At 34.8% G+C, this 6940-nt stretch overlaps 1 pseudogene; it reads left to right on the top strand.

Moving 5' to 3' along the window:
- Positions 1 to 1313: 1313 nt before the first annotated feature.
- LOC128564244 (uncharacterized) lies at positions 1314 to 1445 on the top strand (annotated as a pseudogene).
- Positions 1446 to 6940: the final 5495 nt, after the last annotated feature.

The following is a 6940-nucleotide window of genomic DNA, read 5'->3' as shown; positions in this document are numbered from 1 at the left end:
AGATATTTGTATGTATTTGGAAAAAGAAGTAGCTTTCATTACTTACCATTTTAGCCACCTTGAGAAAGGATGAAAAGAGGATCTATGGGCAGCCTCAGAATGGCAATGCCCACCTTCCCAATTTCTGGTTAAGTTACCTTTACCATGAACTTCCAACACATAACTATCTCTCAGGAAGTTCTGAGGGAGTTGGGACATAAAATGAAGTAGTTAAATTCCATGTGAGCGAATTCTATTTTAGGCACTATATATGATTTTGAGCAAGAGGAACATACAAAAGACACATATCCTCCCTATGAGTCTGAGAAGTTGTCCTGTTTTAGTTCTTCCAATTCCAATCAAATTTCTGATAGCTACATGATGCTGTATTTGTATATTCAGCCTTTACCTTTTTGAGGGTCACTTATCTCAACTATCTTTGTTGTTGAATAGAAGAAGCTCAAGACAGGCCTCCCAGTGCAGGTGACTAAGGTGGTATCCTGTTCTATGAGATTGTCTTGGGGACAAAGCAAGAACTGGGTTTTAAATAGCCTAAAAATATTAATAATAAATAAGAAAAGAGTTATTTATTCTGAGGTTTCCTCATATCAGAATGCTTCTGAAGGATGATAACTTCTTTGATTTTCTGAGAATCTTTGAAAATGGAGTTTTAGCAAGTCATTGCTGTTACTCTAAACCATTGCCAGATGAAACAGCTTAGGATGATCTCAGGCTTCAAACAGCTTTGGGCCAGTGGCCAGATAAAGCTACTGTCCAATGTACAAACAAACAGAAAAAAAAGACTAAAAAATCACAATCAAAACTAAAGTCTACTAGACAGGTACTATCACAAATATGGAAGGGACATTCAAGATAAATGGAGATTACTTAAGGGAATGGAAGCCGGGAAGTGGTAGTCATCTCTGGGAATCCTTATTTTTACTATTGTCATAAGCAAAATCAGAAGCAGAAAGAACTCTGGTAGAAATACATTTGGGATTGTGTTATAATAAACTCCATCATATACTGTTATATAATAGTAGGTATAGTAGATATATAATATGCTATTATATATCTCTACCATCATATGAGAGTAGAGACACTTCCTGGTCAAAGAAGAACTGAGAAAAATATTGGCCAGAAATGGGAAATGTGGCTAAAGGTTAAAACTATATATTCATATTATTGTACAAGTGCCTCTTTGACTATACCTACTGAAAAATAATTCTCAATTTTCAAGGGTACATAAAGAGGAAACAAAAAAGAAGTACACAGAAATACTTGAATAAACTGTATGAAGCAAGAGAATCACTAAGGTTAGCTTTAGGGGTAGTATCAGGGGTATCATAGCCAATGGGGTTTATCCATGGCATAATTATTGCTAATTGAAAACTCTTCCCAATATCCCACCATGATGACTTGCCAATATAGTTGGTGTTGGCAATTTTTAGTAGTCTCTACAGAGACTGAATATGGAAGACAAAAATAAAAGGAGAGTCATTAAGAATAATATGTCTTTGTGATTCTGGTAATTACACAAATACGGATCAATACTTGTGATTGATAGGTATTGGCAGGACCAATACCTTTCTTATTTAAAGATTTACTATGTAAGAAAGAATAATTCAACAATGTTCTGTATATATACCTAACCCCAAATGACCCAGAAATGATAGCATTAAAAGAACAGGCAATTTCCTCTCTACCTATCAGCTGTTATGTATCTGTCTAGTTCTATCATAATCAGACACAGAAAACAAGGATCATGTAACTTAGACAAGATAATATAAGAGACAATGCATTAAGTTCATCTTTAATCTAATAAAGGGCATTCTTTAAAATCATTGTATAAGTGCTGTGAACCATTGTGATTTTTAATAACATCACCTTAGAATGTATAAAGCAAAAATTGTACACAAATGTGGAGGGAATGTTTCAGAGATGTAGTAATAATGAGAATACACACTTTTAAGATTTCACATATGGAATAAGCAAGAAAGAAGTATATACAGATTTCAAACAATAAAATTAAAGTAATTCTATAAACAAATTATTTAAGGCAATTTGCTTTTTCCAGGAATGATTTTCTTTTTATTTGGAGGTTTTTGATTGCTATTTTAATTTCCATATTTGTTACCAGTTCTTTCTAGTTCTTCTTGAGTCAGTCCAGTTCTTCTTAATCCAGTGATGGATACAATAATTATTATTAAGTAATTTATTAGATTTATTTTTGCTCTGATTCTTATCGTTTACCTCCTTTTGCTAACTTTGGTTTTACTTTGTTCTCTTTCTAGGTCCTTGAGAAGCTAAATTAGGTTATTTGACAGCTCTCTTCTTTTTCAATGTAGGCATTTATTACTACAAACTTCCCTCCTAGTAAGTTTGTTGCAGCCCATCTATTGAGTAAGTTGACCCTTTTATCATTATGTAATGACATTCTTTTTTCTGGAGACAGTTTTTACCTTACAGTCTATTCTGTCTCATACAAGTGTGATCACTCCTGTTTTCTTTTGGTTGTCATTTGCGTAGAACATGCCATTCCTTCATGTTCTGCCTACATGTGTTTTTGTATTTAAAAGTGAGGTTTTTTTAAATATACAGTATATTATTGACTCTTGTTTTTTTAGTCCTCTAATCTACTCTTTATCTTTTAATTGGAAAATTTAGTCCATTTACATTTAGAGAAATTATTGATAGGAAAGGATTTACTATCGTCATATTGTTAACTGTTTTCTGTTTGTCTTGTTGGTCCTTTGTCCTTCTTTTCCTCCCTTGCTGTTTTCAAATGTATTTTTTTTTTGATTGATAGGCTTTCTTTATTTCTTTTGTGTAACTTCCATAGGTATTTTCTTGGTAGTTAACCAGAGACTTATGTAAAATTTCTCATAGCAATCTATTTTAAGCTGATAGCAGCTTCATTTGCAGTCAAAAACGGTCAGCTTTACTTCTACCCACATTATATGCTATTGACATCCCAATTTACATTTATTTATATTATGTATCTATAATGTAACTTAGTTTTAGCTGTTTTGGGTGCTAACATCTTTTTACTTTCATAGTATAATTAAAAATAATTACTCACAACTTTTATATTAACATACTATTGTTTTTGTCTTTATATTTTTCTTTTAACAATGAAGTTTCTTTTTTTTTATATAATTTTCTTTCTTTTAGAGGTGGGTGTTTAGTGTCCTTTCATTTCAACTTGAAGAACTTACTTCATTTACTGTTACTTGGAAGGCAACTGTAGTGGTGATAATCTCCCTCAGCTAAGAAAGCTTTTATCTCCCTTTTAATATTGAAGGAAATGTTTTCTGTGTACAAGATTCTTGGTTGCCAGTGTCCCCCCTGCTTTGGCACTGTAGTATATCATCTCACTTCCTTCTAGCCCATTAAGTTTCTGCTCAAAAATCAACTGATAATCATTTAGATGTTTCCTTGTTTGTAAGAAGCCTTTTTTCCATTACTGCTGTTGAAAGTCTCTTTTTGTCTTAGCTTTTGACAATTTAGTTAGAATGTGTGTTAGTATGAGTTTCTCTGAATTCATCTTACTTGGGGAACTTTGGGCTTCCTGAATGTGAATGTTTATTTCCTTCTCCAAGTTTGGGAAGTTTTCAACCATTATTTCTTTAAATAACCTTTTCATTTCTTTCTATTCCTTCTGAAAGTCTTATAATGTATAATTGGTCCTTTTGATGGTATCCCATAAACCCTTTAAGCTATCTTCACTTTTTTAATTCTTTTTTTCTTTCTGTTTATCTAACTGGATGATTTCTTTGTTTTTACTTTTATTAAATCATGCACACATAGATCATGAAGGGTACAGGTCAAATCTATCAAGTGTAGAACATAAATGTCTTAACACAGTAATTAAATGAGGTGAAAGATATATTAATTAGTTTGATGTAAGCTATATTGTAAAGCTATATTAATTAGTTTGATGTAGTTTTTTATACAATTCCAAATTGTATAAAAAATCAACACATTGTATTCCCACAAATGAACTGGATGATTTCTAATGACCTTTATTTGAGTTTTCCATTGCATTCCTCCTCTTGATTTTGAATTCCCTATTGGGTAAATTATTTACCTACATTTTACTAGGGTTATTTTCTGGAGATATGTATTTTTCTTTTATTTAGGACATATATTTATTATTTATTCTTATTTATTCATTTTAACTCCCTGTTTTTTCTTTTGTGCATTAAATAAAATTTATTGTGCATTAAATAAAATATTAAATACATTTATTATTTATTCTTGTTTATTCATTTTAACTCCCTGTTTTTGCTTTTGTGCATTAAATAAAATGCACTTCCTATAGTCTTCTCCGACTGGCTTCATGTAGAAGCTGAACTTCACCAATTGGCCTAACCAGAGATTCTGGGTACCTCTAAAACCTTTGTGCTTGTCCCAACTACTGGCTTTTTCCCTACTGGACTCAGGAGATCAGGGTATGCCAAATCCCATCAGCACCCCAAGACAGGTAAGGTAAAAGCTAGTACATTAAGAAGTATGTAGAGAAATTGTGGTAATAGACATGTGATCTAGTTCTTTCTCTACTCAGGGATTTGCTGGAAGCTGGAATTTATGTCCTACTTGCTCTGCATTAATCTGGGTTGTTGGTCTGTGATAAATTCTTATACTTTCTTTTAGACCACACAGTCTTTTCACCCTTTTTTGCTCTTTGTCATTCCCAGGGGCCTAGTGAAAGCTGAGTCTCATAGGCTCTCTCAGATGCACAGGTTAGCTGAAGGCTTGATTCTAACTCTGGGGAGAACTTGGGGTGGAAAAAGCCGTGGAAAGTATACACATGTCCATTTGGGCTCCCAGAGTACTACTAACTGTCTACCCTGTTAATACTTAAAGCAGGCTGATTAATATTCTCACCCAGGGCAGCATCTGGGAAAGTTGGGATATTAGGTGAGCAGTCAAATCCCTTCCTATGAGAAACCAGAGCTGGGTATTTTTGCCTGTTCACTCTGCTCTGAGCCAGGGAAAAATAGCTGCTAGTAGTGTTCCTCTGCCCATTTAAAACACTTCTTTATTTTCTGTAGTTGTGGGCTCTCACAAACACTGAGCCCATCTGCTCTCAGTACTAGGTGATATAGGATCTAGTTCCTTAAGTGAGAGCTGTAAAAGTTGAAGTGCCCAATGCATGGACCAACTGCTTCCAGGGATTGACAAGAGACTTGGTTTATTGCTGGATAAAGCTGTGGGAAAGGGGAAGAGGCCATAGGAATTGCTCACCTATCCATTCAGGGCCCTGAAGTTTTTAATAATTATTTGCCCTTTTGGCTGAGATGGAAGCTGGTTAGAAGTCTGACCTCCCAAACAGCAAATGGAAAGTATACACACTCATCACAGGAGAAGCTAGAAGCTGGATATTTTTATCTGTTCTCCTTGCTCTGAGCCTGCAGTAACTGTAGTGAGTCATGCTCACGGGCCCATTTAAAACCATTTCTTTGTTCTCTTTGGTCCTGAGGGACCTGTGAATGCTGAGTATCTTCTTTTCCCAGAGGTAGATGTCTTAGGAGCCAGTAACTTAGATGGGAGCTATAAGAGTTGGGGCACCAAATATGAAGCACATTTTTCCTCAGGGAAAATCTGAGAGTTGGGGGTCCCTTACTGAATGTAAGGCACTGTGTGTGGGGTGAGTGCTTTGGTGCAAGTGATAGTGATTTCCACGATTTTGATGTGGAAATCTTCTCAGTTGGCTTAGACCATAGCAGATATATCCAGCTATTATTATTCTATTTTTAATTTCATAAATAAAAATTCTGCAGGATCACATCTGTAAGTCTAGCATTCTGGGAGGCTGAAGGGGGTGGACTGCTTGAGCTCAGGAGTTCGAGACCAGCCTGAGCCAGAGTGAGTCCTCATCTCTAAAGAATAGCCAGGTGTTGTGGTGGGTACCTGTAGTCCCAGCTACTCAGGAAACTAAGGCAAGAGGATGGCTTGAGCCCAACAGTTTGAGGTTGCTGTGAGCTATGACACCACAGCGCTCTACTGAGGGTGACCAAGTGACACTGTCTCAAAAAAAAACCAATTGTAGGAATGTTTTTCTCTTGTTATATAAGTATGTACATAGTATCTTTCATTTTGCCTCCTTTGTGGCCCCAAAAGTCTATTTGCCATCTGGCCCTTTACAGCAAAAGCTCTGCTTTAAGCTATTAAGCTCTAAGATGGTTTATTATGTAATAGTAGATTATCAACATAGAAGTATTTTTAAAAAGTGCAAACAACAATTAAAAGAGTGTTGATGATGTATTTGGGTTGAGATATACATAGATGAAAATTTCCTCACCTTCCAGTGTCTGTGCTATCAATAAAGTTTTTGTTTCATGCTATTCAGCTGAAATGTGGCCCCAGAGCATACATGTAAATAGAAATATAATACAGAGAATCAATCAATCAAGGAAACTATTGTATTTCATTGGTGATCATCAGCTAACTTTGTGATTGTTAATGTCATGCTTGTTAATGAGATTGAATAAAATCTCAGTGAGGCTGAGATTTTGGAAACTTTTGTGTAGCCCGTGTACTTAATGTGGCTTTTGAAAGCAGAGAACCCTTTCTATGCAATTTAGAACATATTAACTTGAAATGTAGAACTTGTAAGTATCTGCCTCAACTTTTTTTGTCATTGCAAAAGTTGATTTGCTAAGCAAACAAGAGTGTAAACAACATTTTAAAGAATAATTAAACCCAAAAGAAGACAAAAACTTGTTTTATATCCCTTTAGAAGCACATAATTTATAACATAAAAAATTTATTTGCTAATGGGAGTGACTTTTGGTAACGTAATTAACTTGTAATTGGCACAAAGCAGTTCAAGTCCTTTTCTATCGCTGAGAGTAAATTAAATGTGTGGGCTAAAAGTTGGATGACTATATGTTCTGCTTCCTGTGAGACCATCCCTGTTTGTGGCTATTTTCCCAGTGTAATTATTGAGGACATT

The sequence above is a fragment of the Nycticebus coucang genome, chromosome 13 (genome assembly GCF_027406575.1).
Source record: "Nycticebus coucang isolate mNycCou1 chromosome 13, mNycCou1.pri, whole genome shotgun sequence".
Taxonomy (NCBI): domain Eukaryota; kingdom Metazoa; phylum Chordata; class Mammalia; order Primates; family Lorisidae; genus Nycticebus; species Nycticebus coucang.
Note: the sequence above shows the minus strand (reverse complement) of the source record. Positions and strands in the feature narration are given on the sequence as shown.